Raw genomic sequence first — 20,777 nt, 5'->3', positions numbered from 1 at the left:
GCTGTAACTGACGCACATTCGAGAAGAAAAGAACATGAGGTGCAGATCAGAGGGTCGCCCGTGCTCGTCGCACACCACCTCCCAGATGGCCCTTGGCCCAGTTTTCACATGGCTTTGATCTTCTAACAACTCATTGGCCTGCACAACAGCGATAGAAAAGTCTCCGGCAGAATACCGTGTGAGATCCTTGTGCCAGAGGAGAGCATCATGCCGGCCTTCACCGACCCCCACACCTAATCCAAGGTAGCGCTCCAGGGGCGAACAACAAAAGGACGTCATAAAAAACCAATCAGTGTCCCATATGGCCCAGTTGTTGCCGGCGCCGGTCTGGCCGAAGACGAAGTTGTCAGGGCGGAAAATCTGGCCGTAAGGCCCCGAGCGAACGCTGTCCATGGTGCCAGGCTCCAGGTCCATCAACACAGCGTGGGGCACGTGAGGCATAGCCCACCGTTGGCCTCGTTTAAAGTAGACTTTGATGCACTCCATTTGCAGGTCCGAGTCACTGTGGTATGCACCCGTGGGGTTGATCCTGTGCTCATCGCACACCACTTCCCAGAACAGAGCAAAACACGCTGATTCACCATCTTTCTCGATCCTTCTTGAAATCTCTTCAAATTGAAACTACATTGTAGGCTCCTGAAGCAAACCTTGGTGGCCTATGAACCTCTCCGTGTTCATTTCTTCTATTTGACCATCTTTGGCTTCAGATTTGCAATGGTAGAAGCCCATTTATCCTTGCAAGCTCCATAGCCACCCCAATTCCCGGCCAGTGCACCAAATGAAGAGCACCCTGCCACGGCACCATGAAAACCACGAACCGGCCAAGTAGAGGCTGCAAATACATTTGCTGGCCACAAAACCTGCAAGAAAACTCTTCTTCTTCTCACCAAGAACCATGCTCTCCAAACACACAAGAGGAAGGCACACAAGAAATTGAGAGAAAGTCTTCCATCCTCACCCTCTTCCTCTTCCTCACTCTCCATTAGAAATGAGCATGAAGCACAAGAGAGGGAAACAAGAACAAGAAGGCAAGAGTTGTGCCAAAATGAGAGAGGAAGAAATGAACCGTGAGAGGAGAAGATAAAGGAAGAGAGAGTGTAACCACCTCAACCTCCCACCTCCTCAAATCCCACGGCTGCAACCACCTCCTTTTCCTTTCTTGAATTATAAAATTCAAATTTGCATACATTGGCTAAGGTCTAAAGACCCTTCAATTTTTAGCATGAGACAAAAGAGTTTGACCTTTCCTTTTCCTAGGAATATTTTATAGTGTGTCTCTTTTTGACTACACATTTTACATTGCTTCATATTTGATTTTTTCACAAGATGGTACAAAAGCAAAGTGTCAATTTTCAAAAAGTTGTTTCCATGTGAGCACATTTTGGTGCCTTTATTTGCACTGATTTCCTGGTTATCATGACCTTGCTATTGATGCTATCCTTATACTGCATTCGGATTTTATGAGTGCTATTCAGTTAGCCAAGAATCTGAGCCAAGAATCCGGTCTTCCATGCGAAGACAAAACACATTGAGGTGAGGTATCACTTCATACGTGGGGTCGTTGAGGACAAGTCTGTTGACCTTGTCAAGATCTTGACTGACCAGAATCCTGCAGATCTGCTCACTAAAAGCCTCTCTACAGAGCACTTTGCCTTCCTCAGGAGGTTGATGGGCATGGGATGAGATGACCTCTTTCCTCATCCTGTTGTACATGTGTACAAATGTTGTACTGTCTTTTTTTTTCTTTTTTTATTTTCACTGCTCACTAGGGCAAATTCGCCTTTGAGTGGGAGGTTGTTGGGGGTAAAGGCGCCTTCGCCTAGCCGCCCGTGTATTACTACACTGATAGTCACCACCACTGCACACTACACGTGGCGGGAGCCCATCACTGTCACTTTATTCTTTATTCTTTTAGTGATAGTTTGAATAAATGAAGGCCCGGTCACACATTGTGACTATTGGAGTTCCCATTTCTTGTCTCTCTCTTTCTTGGTCTTGCTCTCCCGCCATAGCTCTCGTGTGTAAGCTTCGATCCTTCTCACCTTTCAGAGAGTTCTTAATGAACTACTCAAGGCACACGAGGACAAGAGAGAACTGCTCAATAGGAACCCTCCTGGAACCAAAGGAAAGACCTCATTTACTAGAAACACTACCAAAGCTTCTCAAGCTATTGGAAAAAGAACTGCATCTAGAAGGGGGAAGAGATCTAAGGAAAGTAATCAAAAGCATCAATGGAGAGCTAGCACAAGGCCATGATGGGTACCCAAAGTGTTGCTCTATGTTCAAGGGTTTTATGAAGGAAATTGTTGGATTTGGTTACCAAAACCACCCACAAAGCCTCCTCCACTGACTGCCACAGACCATCCACATCCAAGAGAAAGTGAAAGAGACCCACACATAGATCTAGGTCATGGAACAAGACACTTGAGGAGACAACACTAGATAAGTTAGTGTTTGACGAGCTAGTTCCTGTGACACTTGAGCCCGCAATTCCAAAAGAGCAACCACTTTAAGTTGTTGCTAATCCACATGAGGAATTGGTAGTGTCTAAAAAGTCATCAAGCAAGAAGGAAAAGCTAGAGCCAAAGCAGCCACTTCCATGTGAGGTTGCTCAAGTTGGAAAATGGAAAGTCCAAGGATAGATGAGATAAATATCTCAAGTGTTGATAAGAAACAATCCTAGGTTGTTGCTAGTTCTTCAAAACAACTAGTCTCCTCAAAACCAAGAATCTTTGTTATCCAAATTAAAATAGAAAATTTGGCAGCAACCTAGTGTAGCTACTCAATCTAAGAAAAAGGATCCACGAGGGGGACATCTATGAAAACATCAAAAGAGCTATGAACTCCCTCTATGAGTGTTGTCACAAAAAAATCTAGAACTACTAAGACCATGAATACTTCCACTCAGTTGGAGGATCGAAGTGCATAGTCATATTTGATTGTCACGATTGACCACTCCACTAAATCAAAAGTTACTACTTCCAATTCTGAGATGGAACCCATACAATCACAACCCTTGGCTATTGTTAAGAAACACAGATCTAGAGCTAGTTAGCTATGGTGGACGCAAATCAAACACACGATACATTATCAAAATGAGAGATTGTAACTCAAGTGAATTAGGTTCCAAGATAGATTAGCTTGGACTCATAAACACAATCTTGAGTGAATCAAAATGATAGTGCCATTATATAGAATGAGTGACAAGTGCATGCCTTTATAGCTTTTTGGATAGTACCACTGTACCTCACTGTGCATATGGGATTTTGGACATCTCTTCTTAGAGCTTCTAGAGCATACATCTTTGTCATATCTCTCATACAAAGCCACTTATGGGAAAGCCTCTTTTGGGCACACATTCAACCTCTATGGGCATACATCATTTGCTATTCTCAACACCCCCCCTCAAATGATGAGTCTCTACCCTTGCTGGCTTTTGCCCCCCCTACATGTAAACATGGACCACGAGACTAGCTCTTTGGCAGCCTAGTCAAGTTAAGGCTTGAAACTTTACATCTTTGGTAGGGTTTTTACATCCACTATGGAAAACAAGATTCACTATGGGAAATTAAGATCCACTATGGGAAAAAATTCTTTGTTGACAGTAGCGAAATTTTTTATTATTATTATCCTCTTCATGCTTTTTTTTGGGCATCTTTTGTACTCTTCAATTTTTAATCCTCTTGGACACCTTCTTGGTCTTCATGCTCTTTGCCTTCACCATATCTAGTTTACAAAGAGGCCTATCCTTTCCTAATTTTGTTAGTGCACTAATTGCAACCTCATGCAATGGATAGTTGTCACCAACCATTAGCCCAACAAGAGGAACAACAGCACCTTGCACCGCAACTAGCTCAGCATGTTGCTCATCATCAAGTAAATTGTCCAATGCCCTTGCACTAGCATGTTGCACGGTACTCGAGTCTGCACTCAAAAGGGCTACCAAAGACTTAATGCAGTTTGATGCAGTGGGAGTGGTGCGAACCCTTGAGTTAGCAAAGAGGACTCGACAAAGCTCTGCCGCATATTCTTTCAATTCCAATGAGCAATCTGATGACAACACTCGACATAAGCCCTCAACTGCATTAGCTCCAGTGTCTGCAATAGCTAGTGCTTTTTTAGTATTATCTGCTGATAAACTAGTCAGTGCCCCAATAGCAGCACGTTGCTTCTTCTCAGAGCCTGAATTTAGCATCTCTACAAGGGGAACGATAGCTTGCTTCCCAGCTTCTCTTGCCCTGATATTCTCAGCAGTAAAAAGTCATTGTAATGCCCTTGCTGCACTATACCTTGAGGCCCTAGTGCCCAGACGTTGAACTGCAACGAGATGGTTTACAGCACCAACAGTTGATTCATGTCGTCTAAGCTTAGGACCGCTAAAAAGAATCCTAAGTAAATCAATCGTAGCCTCTTCAATTGCATCTTGCGGACCCAATGAAAGATACTTCGTTAAGGCATCCAGTGCCCCAGCTTCTGCCATGGCCAATTTCTTTGTATTGCTGTCTACTACTAGCTGAGTTAGTAAACTGAGAGCTAGGGAAGGTGCACCAGGCCTTTTTGGAATGGGATTTAACAACTCCACCAAAGAGGGTATAGCTTTCCGAGCAGTTGCACCAACTCTGATGTCATCCACTCTGAATAATCTTTCAAGTGCTACCTGATCAGGATTGGGCACCAATGAGAACTCCTCTGATAAAGCAACGAAGTTTGCTATCTCCGATTCTAGACTTCCAAGAAACGGTATCAGCCCACCTGCTACTCCAGAATTTGCTACAGCAAGGAGGGTCCCACAGCTTCCATTACATACAAGGCTGGAAAGTGCTTGCACAGCAAAATACCGATCAATAGCTTCCTCGGATCTGCAAGGCTCCACTTTTCTATCAGAAAGAGGACAGTGTTGGGACTCGCCCAGAGCACTAACAAGATAATGGATGTGTGGATGGCTTAAAGAAATTGAGAATGGAAATAGGATATAAAGTATGCAGGGGAGAAGTAAGAGGCGTCCAATAGCTATCTAGCTCAGCCAAGGCTCTGATACCATGTTAAGAAACACGGATCTAGAGCTAGTTAGCTATGGTGGACGCAAATCAAACACACGATACATTATCAAAATGAGAGATTGTAACTCAAGTGAATTAGGTTCCAAGATAGATTAGCTTGGACTCATAAACACAATCTTGAGTGAATCAAAATGATAGTGCCATTATATAAAATGAGTGTCAAGTACATGCCTTTATAGCTTTTTGGATAGTACCACTGTACCTCACTGTGCATATGGGATTTTGGACATCTCTTCTTAGAGCTTCTAGAGCATACATCTTTGTCATATCTCTCATACAAAGCCACTTATGGGCAAGCCTCTTTTGGGCACACATTCAGCCTCTATGGGCATACATCATTTGCTATTCTCAACAGCTATGACCAAGACTGTCACTTTAGATGAAGGACAAGCCTCTAATACTTCAATCTCACACAAAGATATAAAATCTAGTGTAGAGAGCATAATGAATCCATTGATTCACAAGTCATGTTCTTGTCGACCGAAAGCTCCAATACACTTGAAACCAGCTAAATGATTGGTCATGGGGATGTTAGAAAAGAGGGGGCAGCATAGAGATCAATCAAAAGCTACGAGTTCTTAGGAACTAGATGAAACACTCTTGAATTCACTTGCTCGTGTATATGTTCACATCGGCCTTGGAATTTAGACTGCTAAGTATTAAGACTCTTAGAAAATCCTTTGACATGGTCAAAGCAATCACAAATTTGTTGGATTTACCCAACAGTCATGGGAGAAGTTATAAAGTGAATGACCAAGGCAGAGTAGGAGAAGCATCGCTTAATTGCGATATTCCACATTAGGAAGCACACAAAAAGTTGGGAAGATGTTGCAACATTGGCCAAGAAAGTAGAAGGACAGAGTGAGTTTGAACAAAAATGGTATTCTTGTCGATGGTTAGTTTCCTAATGACTATTGTTGAGCAAAGAAAGGCACTTTGGACTTCAATGCATGATCCTACATATGCTGCTCCTACATCTCTCCAAGTACTTGCACTTGTCTGCAGTGCCAACATTTCTAAACTGGCTAAACTTGATCCATTGTGTGACAAACTTCTTTCAGAGGAAGAGCTACACATTGCAAGTCAATTAGGAAAATGAGACATGATGATTGATGTCACTAGATATATCTTTTGTCTCACCCATGACCCACAACTTCTTGATGAGCATGCTTCATTAGAACACACTTCTAATTTTTTGAAAGGTTTATTCTAAGGCTGAGTTCCACAACACCAAATCTTACCTCTGCTTCTAGTACTACAATGACTAAATCTTCATCAAATGATGTGAAGTAGAGTAATGTACATAAACCTTCTACTAACCCAAACACAGTGGCTAGAAGTGGTGTGCTTGCAACTCCAAATCCTAGGCACAATGCCACTGATGTCCCTACCTCACCCCACTAGTTAGTCCCAAATGAGCTCATTAAACCCCAGCATGCTCCACAGGGGAGGTTGCTCAGACACATCTCGAAATCAGCCCTACTAACCCTCCTTCTCACATCAAGCCTTTGCTAGTACATCGACCATTGAGTACCATGGCTACTCATTTGGTAAAGAAATTCAATTCCTCAGAAATAGAATGGCTACTCCAATTTGAGGACATATACGCTACTTATGCCAAGTTATTTGCAATGATTGATCTAGGCCTAATGAGGTAGTTCATGTTGCTTTTAAATAGCATTCCACTTGGGAGGACAATGAACAACTTCTCGATGAAAGCCTATTGATTCAAAAGGAATATCTTAGGGCTCTCCCTCAGGATCACTCTCGCTATCATGCCAATTGATTCCTTCTTACGCTTTTGTGACCAAAATCCAAGACAGTACTTGATGAGCTTGACTAGAATTGTCATTCCTCAAGTCCATTCTTGCAAAAGTGGTTTTCTCATTAACTTGAGATTTCTTGTGATGGCAATTGTCTTATGACCGTAGCTGAGCAATGCCATATAGTTAGTACACTTCAAGTTGATCCAAATTATTGTGAGACCACTTCACTGCACTCTTTCATCCTAGCTCAAAAACTTGCCTTTCCACGAAAGTTGATATATAATCCATTGCTTGACAAGATTCTGATAGAAGAGGAACTACACATTCTCAATCACTTTGTAGAACCCTCTTTGCTTGGTGATCTGATTACTTACATTTGTGGACTAGATACCAAACCATGTGACTTGGATGCTTTTGCCAAATTGGAGTACAATCCAAATTTTGTATGACTTATGGATCCCAAAAATTGCAGAATACTAACTCTTTTTTCTTCCTAGTCTTAGTTTCTTTGTGCACTATTTTCTTTAGCTCAATTTGTTTAACTGAGAGGAGCAAAAGTCCCTCTGACTTTAGAAACAATGCTACATCTTATGCAAGGGAAAAAAGGAAAAAAGAGATACAAGCTCAAACCATGTCACTCCTCATGTGATGGTGCAATTCAAAGAAGAAAAAAAGTTGTTCGTAATTCTTTCTATATTTTTCCCTTGAATCCACTGCATGGTACTCTCAAAGTTTCACCAATTGAATGCAAGAAAACAATAGGTGACAAAGCAATGCAATGAACCTCAAGGCTTCAAGACAATGTCATCAACAATAGAAGCTTTCCATGAATATCCTAAGCTACAGCAACATTAAATACTTGAAGTTGACACTAGCATCAAAACCTTCCTGAAGATCTCAAGCTCAAGAGGAATCACGTCAAGACATCAAAGGCCAATCAAGACAACAAGTTTATCCTTGAGCCTCACTAAAACAACACAAAACTTAAAGAACCATCAACAATGAGGTTTTGATTTCTTCAATGACAACATACCTTGACTACAATATCTAATGGTCATCTACTTCCTTCGAAGCAGTTGCAAATTGCTTTATTAATGAGCATACAAGTCTTCATTGGGACAAGTTAGGTTCTTCTTCAACAACAACTTCATCAACAATATGGCATTGTCTTGTGCTTCAACGTCTAGGCTCAATGTTCAAATCTTCATTGTATGCATCTCAGTGCACCAATCATCTTATGCACCAAGTTTTATTAATTGTAGTTAGCCTTCTGATCTCATACTTCCATTTCTCCTTGTAAGATAGCATGCCTTATTGTGTATAACTATTATTACTTGACTTTCCAAAAGAAAAAAAAGAGAGAAAAATATAAAAAAAAGAAAATAAAATGAATTTGCATGCAGGTGCACTGCACCACACCTAGGGATCCTCAAGTTGGATGCATCTAGCGACCCTGGTCAACTGGCTCTGTCTCTAACCCCCTAGCCCTTTTCCCATTTTCACACACCCTTACTTAGGGCACATCAATGTCAAGACATACCTAGGAAGTCTTGGCTCGCCTTGGTTGACCTATCTCCTTGAGTCACTTGCACATTTTATCCCTTCATTTGATTCACCTAGTTTTATCAATCCTTACTTATCAAAAAGGTGGAAAAGGTTCTTCACTTGAGAGGGTCACCTTATGGAACATGTAATATTGTAACGTGTCCACCTGTTTGCTTGCAGGACACATCTTAACAGCCCATCTGGAAGAGGGTCTAGAAAGCTCCGCCCGGCACTCCCATGGAGTGTTACAAAGTTTGCGATCTAGGTCTTTCCGAGTCTACCGCGCAGCGAAAATATTACACTCTCTCTCCCTTAGAGGAATCGAGATGTCCTCATCTCAAGAGGAATTGGGGATATTGTTGGTTGACAGTACTTTCATCCATCCAAGTGGCATCCTCCTTGGGATAATCTTTCCACTAGACGAGACATTCTCTCAAGGTTCTGGATCTCAATTGTCTCTCCCTAACATCTAAGATCCTGTCAGGCCGTAGCTCAAGGACTCCTTGGCTAGGCATTACAACTTGTTGATCATCAAGTACATGGCTAGGATTAGGTACATACTTCTTCAGTAGAGTGATGTGGAATACATTATGAACCTTTGGGTTCTTTGGGAGTTGCAGTCTATAAGCATTGGGTCCTAGGCACTTGAGGATCTTGTAGGGTCCACAATACCTTGGACTTAGCTTCTTGCATTCTCTTAAGGATAGGGAACTCTTCTTTGGGCGTACGTGAATGAAGACCATATCTTACACCCTTAATGTAATATTTCTGCTCCGAATATTAAAGAGCTTGGGTCACCGCACACCCATAGCTAAATCCTTACCCCACACGCACAACAATGAGGCCATCCACATTGTGCAAGTGAGGCCGGGGTTTAAGACTGCAAAGCCGTGGGGGAACACCCTTTTTGAAGGAAAAATTGGATAATGATGAAATTTAGGCAAATTTTTACTAATTATCCCTTCCCCCAGCCGATGCATGGCTGGAGGGGAGGGAGTGGGAGAAGGAGGTGAAGAGGTGGAGTGCATGGGGAGAAGAGAGGAGCATGAGAACTCCACGTCCCTTGCACTATATAACCTCCCCCTTGGGCATTGGGGGGAGGCACAACCAAAGGGAATGCTGCCGTGCTGAAAGAAGGCCGTCGCCTCATGTGAGACCGCCACCATGATCGTTGCTAGGCTGCCGTTGCAGCCGCACTGTTGTCCTGCCCAACCTCCCGCCGCCATATCACCATAGTCACCCCCTTTTCATCGTTGAAGCTTCTTCTCCAATCATTGCATTTCCTCCCACGTCACGTCAGTGACAGGCTAAAGAAGCTTCCTTAGAATCTTCTAAGGATAAGGCTACTTTAGGCCTTGTGCACATGGGTTTTGGCCCGGGTGCTTATAAGCCACACTCGTAGCTCCAATTCCTATGCAAGAGAAAAGGTATCGACCTACAGGAAACCTCGGAGAGCGAGAGTAAAGGCTAGAAGGAATCCGGGAGTCCATAAACACACTACGTCTACGATGGCTCTCAAGAAGATGCAAGGCGCACCCGTGGGAGGTTCTTCCCCAAACATACACGTCGACATCCCCACGAGCCCACAAGCCTAGGTTCCACGATTTTAATTTCACGTAAAAGATATAAGTTGAGCACGATAACTTTCATGGAAAGGAAGCACTTATGCATAAACACACTACATCTACGATGGCTCCCAAGAAGATGCAAGGCGCACCCGCGGGAGGTTCTTTCCCAAACATACACGTGGACATCCCCACGAGCCCACAAGCCCGGGTTCCACGATTTTAATTTCACGTAAAAGATATGCGTTGAGCACGATAACTTTCATGGAAAGAAAGCACTTATGCATGTTTCTAATCACCTAGCCTAGTTAAAATGCATTTGGGGAAAATTACCTACCCAAACGATTTACTAGAATTAATGCATGACATGCAATTGGGTTATTTGCATTTCCAATGTTATGAATGTAAATTACCTATCCATCTTACGAGCTTAATAGCATGTTCTCTTTTTGTGCATTTCAAAGTGTCAAGCCTAAATGCATATTGCCTAGGATTAAAAGATGAAGTTGTTAAGTGCATCCTTGTTTGGCCGTGAAAGAACAAGCATATCTTGCTTTTAGTCAATAACTTCCTTGTTATGACTCGCATGGAAAGAATTGTTAACACCCGTTGCATAGCATGGAAATGGGACCATAGACTTGCACATTGCATGGGAAGATGTTTGTCGAACGGATTAAAGGTTGTATGTCACATGAACTTCATTAACAATGTTATATCTAGAAAAGGTTTGCATGTTACATATTCATCATGCGAAAAATTCATTTTGTCAAGATTTGCATTTAGGAAAGGTTGCATGGCTTATCAAAAGCATGAAATTCAAATTCTTAGACAAAAGGTTGTAGGTATAATTCCTTGGTGTAAATCCTAGTAGGTCCTATGTAAGCTAATTATCATTCATCGTGACTTTAGTAAGAAACGTAAAAGGGTTATTGCAAACCTTATAGAACATAGATGTAACAAATTGCATACTTGTACAAAATGTGATATCTAGCAACTATTTACACCTTTAGAACAAGGTTAGCACCTCTAGGAAAGGATCGTCCTTGTCGCAATACAAGTAGATCAATTTAGCTAAATCACTTGTACTATTATAACAGTTAGGGATTCATATAGACATAACTAGTCGATACGATAAACACCTCAAGTACTGACTAGGGCTTGGCGCGTTAGAAATGCAGCCTAGTACCGTACTTGGACGCCAAGTCGAAACCCTCAAACCCAAAGGTCCTACCCACATTCACGGAATATTTGGGTCAATTGGATGCCCATACAAACAACGATCTAGGGTTTCTACCCTAAGGATCAACTGACTTAATGTTAAAAACTCGGATTGAGTTTGGAAACCCTAGGACAAGCCTAGTACTTGATATCGATACAAACTTGTCCTTTTCAATTAGGTTAGTTAGAGGGACAGCAATATCAAAGTAATCCTTGATAAATATTTGATAAAAATTTTCAAATCCCAAAAATCATTGAACATCTTACATAAATGAAGGAGTCTCCTATGGCCCATAGAAATTCCCTTCTCAAAAATGATATACCCAAAAATCGGACTTAGTTTGATGGAAATAACACATTTCTACTTTTGCATATAAGCCTAATTCTTGCAATTTATTTAAGACTATTTTGACGTGATGCAATGATTCTAGTTCTATGAGGAAATAATTACAATGGTGGTATAGGAGATTAGAGATGTGATATGAGGAAAAAGAAAAGAAGTCCAAAATCTCTCAAGTAGAATTTATAAGTAGGAAAATATATGAAGTGAGAAAAGCAAGATATAAAAACAACACATCTAGAAATGCCACACAAAATGGTTGGCAATCCAAGAGAGAGATGGCAAGAAATGGAGACCTAGATAAAGATAATACTTTTGATGTATTTAGAGTCCACGAGAGAGCATAGGTACCCAGGAAATGACACATCAATACTCCTATCTTTAACATGAGATGTCTTGCAAATTTTGTTTAAAATTTCAAAGGTTTGTCACTATGTTTTTCGAAGTCAATTTTGAACTATGTTTTTTAATTTTAAAGTTCATTTACACCATAATAAGTTTAAAAGTTTTGTACTTAAGTCAAGTCTCTCCTTTTATTTTTTCCCATTACTCTTCACTCTACCCTCCACCTTTCTATCCTTCATCATCACAACCATCACACATTCCAAGCTTCCTATCAACAAGGCGCCTACAAGAGCAAGAGCTCAACACTTTTCCAAATCTAGTGAGCGTATTGTGAGTGACAAAGGTCCCTTGGTGGCCAACAACGGTGGCCCTACTACAGCTAATAATGGTGGTGCTACTATGTCCACAATGGTGGCCCTAGTGTGGTCAATAATGATGGTTCGCCATTTTCCAGAAATGGTGGTCCACATGCTCCAATTGCTCCACCTCCCACTATTGCTCTAGTTGGTAATACACGTCCTCCAACACATAAGAAGCGGAGATGGAAACCAGGCACAACTACGCTACATGAGATAAGAAAATTTCAGAAGAGTGCCAACTTGATTATTCCTAAGGCACCATTCTCTAGGTTGGTGCAAGAAATACTACAAGCTCTACAGTTAGAGCATCATCACAAGTTCTTTTCAAGGAACTAGGCAAGGAATGTGGGGCAATGGTCAAGCCAAGCCTTGCTTGCTCTCTAAGAAGTAGCTAAAAGTTACTTGATTGATCTAATGGGTGATTCTCAAGCTTTAGCCATTCATGCCCGACATATCACTATTAAGCCCATAGATATGGTTCTTGTTCGTAGGATCCGCAAAACAACAAGGATGCATTTAATATTAATGTCAACAATATGCTTTGAGAAGCTACTGGGTAATTGGATCTATGTTTTTAGCTTAGGTTTGGTTATAGATTGTAAGGAGCTTAGTTTTGATTTATCCTTCCAATAGACTTTCAGTATTTGATAGCAATGGTCTACAAAATGAAGCTAAAATTTGCCTAGCTCTAGTTGTACTTAGTGCAATGCACTATCTACCGTGTATTTCATGGTTTCATAATGCCAAATCTGATATTTGATCTTCTAATTTTCCATGATTCGCATTGTGCGTATTTCCAAGTTTCTAATTTTGAAAGTAGTTTTGTTAAGGATAAATTCAATGCGCAATCACGCACATATCATTGATCAGTTGTACATGGGCCGATGCACTATATCTTTACTGTATTTTGTGATTTGGCAACACTATATCCGATATGTAATATTCCATTAGACCCATGACTTATTTTTTGTGAATTTGTAAGTTTCAAATATTTCATGTAGTTTGGTTGACAACACATTTAATATGCAGCTGCGCACACTCGGTGCGATGGTGAGTTTTTTTTGTTATCAATGAAGTATAATCCAGTTAATGCATTTTCAAAAAATGATTGAACCATCATTTTTATAAATCAAAATCTAATGAAACTTCATCCACATATCGGGCATCATAAAAACTCATGGAATTAAAAAATTGGCTTCATCAGAAGGATTCAGGGCCCCAGATGCGAGCCTCCGAATAGGTGTCCCGGAGACTTTTGACGAGGCCAAATTTTTTTTGGGTAATTGATGTACCCTAGAAGAGTCTAGAGGTAAAATTTCATTTCAATCGGATCACTGGTCATATTTTTCCAAAGCCTAGATACATTAATTTAGCTTTAAGGGATTTTTAAAAGTTTTGCTATAAGTCTAAAGTTTCACCTCATTTTACACATTTCACTTTTGAGTTTTGAGCTTTCTCTCCTAGAAGACATGGCATGCACTAAGCAAGCAGCTCGGAGACACCCCCTAGAAATCCTATACAAAGGCCACCTCCCCCACCTCCACCACCACCACCACCACCACACTAGCATCACAATCATTGATGGAAGCTAGGCACATTGGCTCTTCATGAGATCTGTCATTACCAAAAGACCACACACCTCCTCATACCAAAGGCTCCATTCCAGAAGCTAGTGTGTGAGATTATGGATGGCATACTCATTAAGAACAACAGGAGGCACTTCCGAGATGGAACATGCTTGCAACAACTCGATCGCTAGACTGCCTAAGCCCTCCTTGCACTACAGGAAGCTGCCGAAGCTTACGTCATTGACTTGTTCGGAGACTCGGTCTATGCAGCAGTATATGCAAGGAGAGTCACCGTCATCGATAGGGATTTGCCGATAGTGAGGTTCTTTTGGTGATGGAAGGATAGTCCTCGCAGAGATCAACAATGATAGGGGTTTACTACCAAAACATATATGGAATGTAGCTTCCAAAGAGATTTCGTAAAACCCTAGTTGTAATGGATGCTATGTAAAATGTTATGAATATGAATACAATTTTTTTGGCACATCTTATTTTTGTTTATTCACTTATTATTTGTTTTATTTATGTCATTGACTTATCATTACATGCATTTGAACGAATGCATATTGCGCACGAACTCGATAAAGCACTACATATTACATTGTAACATGTCCACCTGTTCCCTTTCAGGACACGTCTTAGCAGTCCATCGGAAAGAGAGTCTAGAAAGCTCCGCCCAACACTCCCATGGAATGTTACAGAGTTTGTGATCTAGGAATTTCCACGTCTGCTACGTAGCGGAAGTATTCCAGCCATTCCCACTTAGGACCGACCTGAATCAAGGTTTCCCCTAATGGTCATTTTCCTAAACTGTAATTAGCGTCGAACCCAAAGTGAACTACTTTACGCAGAAACACCAGGGACGAAACGCATTCATGCTGCACTTGGTTCAAGGAGAATGGGAAACGAGAGGGATACAAGGCTCGACCTCTCTGCCCATAAGACATAGTCCCATTCCATTCCCCTAAAACAACATAAATTGGAATTCTAGTAACCTAACTCTAGGTCAGCACCCTTGCTGCTCATTTCCTTTGACAAGATCTCCTTGCTGTCCATTACGATTGAGAAAAGTTCCCGGCCAACCGGGACCACCCATCCGTAGGATGGACCCATGGCCACATCCACCGCACATCCCTCAAGGTTGCTTTAGTTTTCTAATTTACCTACCACATTTAGTTGGACATGCATCAAGCAGCTTCCTTAATTAGCCTGTTAGACACTGGTTCCTTCACTTAATCTTAGCATTTGACATAGAAAAGCAGTGTCAAACAAGTTCCTTTTCAACAGGTTATCATATTTATCTTTGGAATACACTCATAAAGTCCAGCGAGTAGGCTAATCCATAATCCGCCCGAACGCTATCCATAATCTGCCCAAAGGCTATCTAGCAAGCCACAGGGATTACTAATCCAAGATTCCGCTTGTAGACTAGTATGCGAGCCTTGAGATCCAATCTCGAGTCATGTTGGCCTCTTGTGCAGGGCCCGGAAGCCAGGGGATTTACGGCCAGAGCCCCCTTGGCACCCAAGCATCCTCCTGCTCCAAGTAGCGCTCAACGGAGAGACCTCACACGGCGGGTTCGGTCCACGTTCCCGGCGCGGCTAACAACCCCCTTGGTTAGGGTCAAGTAGACAGTCCAGGGTAACTGAAGCTACCTCTCCCTTCAAGCCTTCAACCTGAAGCATTAAATATCTTTCCATCCTTTATTTCCTTGAGCAAACAATGCAAGCTGTTACAAGCACAATCATTTCCAGTGTGGTTGTTTATTTAGCCAACCGCTAAGGAGTGAATCCTTCTCTCCGAATGCATCTAGCATTCGATCTGGGATCAATTGCGACTTGGCAAGATCCCCAAGGGTTTGTTTGTTAATCCTTTTGTACTTGGGTTAGGGCCATAACCTGTTAACCCAACTTAACCAATACCTTAGGTTTCATACATTAACAATAAATCCTGGCCACCATGTCGCTCCAAATTGTTGACAGATCCTTTGCTTCCAAGCAAATACATGATGTCCCTTAACTTGGCAAATTTTTCCCAAGAAAGGTGTTATAACAAGATGACTACTCACCCTCTTGCAAGTTAAACTTGCGCAAGAACCTACCAACCTCATTCCAAGGAATGACAACTCTCTTGTGATCAAACCACAAGACCATGCGACGTTGCAACTTGTTGCACAAGTGTCATATCTATTTCATAGGATCATTTTCACCCATTGAAAGGTGTTTTCTAGTCAAGAAATTATGATTAGATAAAAAATAGGGTTTAGGGTGTCATCTTACCCAACCCATTCTTAATTGCACTAGGCCGACAATGTTGGGTCCTAGGGATTCCAACTCAATCCTAGTTTCATCATTTGAACGAGTGATCCTTAGGGTAGGAACCCTAGATCGTTTCTTGCAAGCGCGTCCAATTGTCCCTACATTCCATGAATGTGGGTAGGACCTTTGGGTATGAGGGTTTCAACTTGGCAATAAGTGCGAAACTAGGTCAAGTCCTTAACGTGCTAAACCCTAGTTAGCACTTGAGGTATTTATTGTATCGATTGAACCATCCTATGCGAATCCTTTGCAGCTTAGGTGATTTAGGTAATCCAGTTTACTTGTCTTGCGACAAGGATAAACCAATCCTAGGGATGTTAATTTGATCTAAAAAGGGGAAACTAGTTGCATTACGACACAATTCTCGTAAGCACACGATTCATTACCTCTACGTACGATTAGATTCACAATCCCTAACTTTTCTTGTTAAGGCCAAAGCGCATGTTAAATTTCAGCATAAATTCCATTGATCCTACTAGGACATGCATTCACGATTCATGCCACTAAGCTTTTAAGATTTTATGCTTAAATGAACCATGCAGCCTTTCCCTATCTACATCTCTTGATGAATGAAATTCTTCGTACGATGAATGTGCATTATGCAACCCTTCCTAACTACTGCGTAGTTAAATGAGATTCATGCCAATTGAAGCTAGAGTTAACCTATTTCGTGCAACCCTTAGAATATTTTCCATGCTTTGCTATTTCCTACGGTTGATAACAACTTCCGTAATGAATCATTACAAAGGAGATTTGTCTAAAAATGTGACATGTGATTGGCAAGATCCCCAAGGGTTTGTTTGTTAACCCTTTTGTCCTTGGGTTAGGGCCATACCCTGTTAACCCAACCTAACCAATACCTTAGGTTTCATACATTAACAATAAATACTGGCGGCCATGTTGCTCCAAATTGTTGACTGATCCTTTGCTTTCAAGCAAATACCTGATTTCCCTTAACTTGGCAAAATTTTCCCAAGAAAGGTGTTATAACAGGATGACTACTCACCCTCTTGCAAGTTAAACTTGCAAAGAACCTGCCAACCTCATTCCAAGGAATGGCAACTCTTTTGTGATCAAACCATAAGACCATGCGATGTTGCAACTTGTTGCACAAGTGTCACATCTATTTCATAGGATCATTTTCACCCATTGAACGGTGTTTTCTGGTCAAGAAATTATGATTAGATAAGAAACAGGGTTTAGGGTGTCATCTTACCCAACCCATTCCTAATTGCACTAGGCTGACAATGCGGTCCTAGGGATTCCAACTCAATCCTAGTTTCATCATTTGAACGAGTGATCCTTAGGGTAGGAACCCTAGATCATTTCTTGCAAGGGCGTCCGATTGTCGCTACATTTCGTGAATGTGGCTAGGACCTTTGGGTATGAGGGTTTCGACTGGGCAACAAGTGGGAAACTAGGTCAAGTCCTTAACGTGCTAAACCCTAGTTAGTAGTTGGGGTATTTATTGTATCAATTGAACCATCCTATGCAAATCATTTGCGGCTTAGGTGATTTAGGTAATCCATTTTACTTGTCTTGCGACAAGGATAAACCAATCCTAGGGATGTTAATTTGATCTAAAAGGGGAAAACTAGTTTCATTATGACACAATTCTCGTAAGCACACGATTGATTGCCTCTACGTACGATTAGATTCACAATCCCTAACTTTTCTTGTTAAGACCAAAGTGCATGTTAAATTTTGGCATAACTTCCATTGATCCTACTAGGACATGCATTCACGATTCATGCCACTAAGCTTTTAAGATTTTATGCTTAAATGAACCATTCACCCTTTCCCTAACTACATCTCTTGATGAATGAAATTCTTCGTACGATGAATGTGCATTATGCAACCCTTCCTAACTACTGCGTAGTTAAATGAGATTCATGCCAATTGAAGCTAGAGTTAACCTATTTCATGCAACCCTTAGAATATTTTCCATGCTTTGCTATTTCCTACGGTTGATAACGACTTCCGTAATGAATCATTACAAAGGAGATTTGTCTAAAAATGCGACATGTGATTGGCAAGATCCCCAAGGGTTTGTTTGTTAACCCTTTTGTCCTTGGGTTAGGGCCATACTTTGTTAACCCAACTTAACCAATACCTTAGGTTTCATACATTAACAATAAATCCTGGCGGCCATGTTGCTCCAAATTGTTGACTGATCCTTTGCTTCCAAGCAAATACCTGATTTCCCTTAACTTGGCAAAATTTTCCCAAGAAAGGTGTTATAACAGGATGACTACTCACCCTCTTGCAAGTTAAACTTGCGCAAGAACCTGCCAACCTCATTCCAAGGAATGGCAACTCTTTTGTGATCAAACCATAAGACCATGCGATGTTGCAACTTGTTGCACAAGTGTCACATCTATTTCATAGGATCATTTTCACCCATTGAACGGTGTTTTCTGGTCAAGAAATTATGATTAGATAAGAAACAGGGTTTAGGGTGTCATCTTACCCAACCCATTCCTAATTGCACTAGGCTGACAATGCGGTCCTAGGGATTCCAACTCAATCCTAGTTTCATTATTTGAACGAGTGATCCTTAGGGTAGGAACCCTAGATCATTTCTTGCAAGGGCGTCCGATTGTCGCTACATTTCGTGAATGTGGCTAGGACCTTTGGGTATGAGGGTTTCGACTTGGCAACAAGTGTGAAACTAGGTCAAGTCCTTAACGTGCTAAACCCTAGTTAGTAGTTGGGGTATTTATTGTATCAATTGAACCATCCTATGCAAATCATTTGCGGCTTAGGTGATTTAGGTAATCCAGTTTACTTGTCTTGCGACAAGGATAAACCAATCCTAGGGATGTTAATTTGATCTAAAAGGGGAAAACTAGTTTCATTATGACACAATTCTCGTAAGCACACGATTTATTGCCTCTACGTACGATTAGATTCACAATCCCTAACTTTTCTTGTTAAGACCAAAGTGCATGTTAAATTTTGGCATAACTTCCATTGATCCTACTAGGACATGCATTCACGATTCATGCCACTAAGCTTTTAAGATTTTATGCTTAAATGAACCATTCACCCTTTCCCTAACTACATCTCTTGATGAATGAAATTCTTCGTACGATGAATGTGCATTATGCAACCCTTCCTAACTACTACGTAGTTAAATGAGATTCATGCCAATTGAAGCTAGAGTTAACCTATTTCATGCAACCCTTAGAATCTTTTGCATGCTTTGCTATTTTGTACGGTTGATAACGACATTCTTAATGAATCATTACAAAGGAGATTTGTCTAAAAATACAACATGCAATTTAATCTTTCCATGCCTAATCAAAGGTGTACTTTAATAATTTCGACCTTGTAAAGATAGACAATAGGCATTCTAGACTTGTCACTTTGCAATGCACAAAAGGCAAGTTGCTAATAAGGTCCTAAAATGCATAGACACCTTATGTTTTTTTCGTTCATTCCATTGAAACTACCAATGAACGATTTCGTATCATGAGTTAATTCTAGTAAATTCTAAATAACCAATTTATTTCCAATTTCATTTAGCTAGGTGGATTTGACAAGCATAAGTGCATCCTAGTCCATGAAATAACCTTGCATAATTATAATACTTCTACGTGAAATCAAAAATAGGAAGAAAACCTGGACTTGTGGGCTCGGTGAAATATCCACATGAATACTAGGAGATGATCCTCCTGCAGGCGTGCCTTGTGACTTTTTAGGGGCCATCGTAGGCGTGATTTCGACTTCTGGTTTGCCTTCGCGGTTTACAAATTACTCGCCTTGGTACATAGCCTTAAGATCTTTGCCCGTCTCCCTCGTACGCGGAGATCCCCTTTGAAGTACGGATCCTTGAAAGAAGTATCGGCTTATGGGATTTGGCTTATGGAAGGCCTTAGGGTTTGGATCTTGGGCCTTATGCAGGAGAGGAGGGGGTTCACGAAAAGGGCTCTCGTGAATGGCCTTGCGGCAATGGAGGCTATGAGAGTTCTTCCTCTTCTTCTCTTAAAATCCCAAGGCTAGGGCTAGCCTTATGGGGGATTAGTGGGAAGGGGGATTTAAAGCTTCCTCTTCTTCTCTTCAAAGTCACCGGGGGGGGGGGGTAGGTATGGACTTATGGGATCTAGTGGTGGGAAGGGGGCTTAGGGAAGCCCCCTTAGAAGCTTCTAAGAAGCTTCTGGGGTGTGCAGATCCGACGTGGAAAGACAAAGGGGTAGTAACGTTGAGGGGGGGGGGGGATTTTTGCAGTGGCCTGACGGCTTATGGTGGCACAAGGCGGCGGTGCTGGTGGGGTTGGGTTGGGCAGCGATCTCCACGACTGGGTAGCATCGGCTATGGCTTCCTCTCTCTCTCCATGACTCAACATGGTAGTTCCCTGCTTCAACCTCCTTACCCCCCCTCCACAAAGGGGGTTTTTATAGGCCAAGGGGGGAGAGGGGACCTCCCCCACATGGCCATTGCATGGCTCTCTCCTCCCTCCTCATGCAGTCCACATCTCACTAAGCCCATCCCCTTCCCTCAGCCATGCATCAGCTTGGGGAAAAATAATAAGAAAATTTGCAATTATTTGCACCTTATCCTCTTAACCTCCTCCCAAGAGGGAGTTTCCCCGTGGTTTATGCAGTTTTGAACCCTCGATCTCGGTTTGCCAATGCGGAGGCCTTGATTCCTCGCTTGCGGTTTACAGTTACACTGCTAGTAATTCCAATAC

The 20,777-nt window shown here is 41.7% G+C and overlaps 1 pseudogene; it reads right to left on the bottom strand.

Annotated features, from left to right (window-relative positions):
• Window positions 1-3,667: 3,667 nt before the first annotated feature.
• LOC148027082 (protein CELLULOSE SYNTHASE INTERACTIVE 1 pseudogene) lies at window positions 3,668-5,790 on the bottom strand (annotated as a pseudogene).
• Between the last annotated feature and the right edge of the window lie 14,987 nt (window positions 5,791-20,777).

Source organism: Lygodium microphyllum, chromosome 13, assembly GCF_053477565.2.
Source record: "Lygodium microphyllum isolate KBCC chromosome 13, Lygodium_microphyllum_v1.1.10, whole genome shotgun sequence".
In the NCBI taxonomy this organism is placed as follows: Eukaryota; Viridiplantae; Streptophyta; class Polypodiopsida; order Schizaeales; family Lygodiaceae; genus Lygodium; species Lygodium microphyllum.
This window is presented reverse-complemented; position numbering and strand designations above follow the sequence as displayed.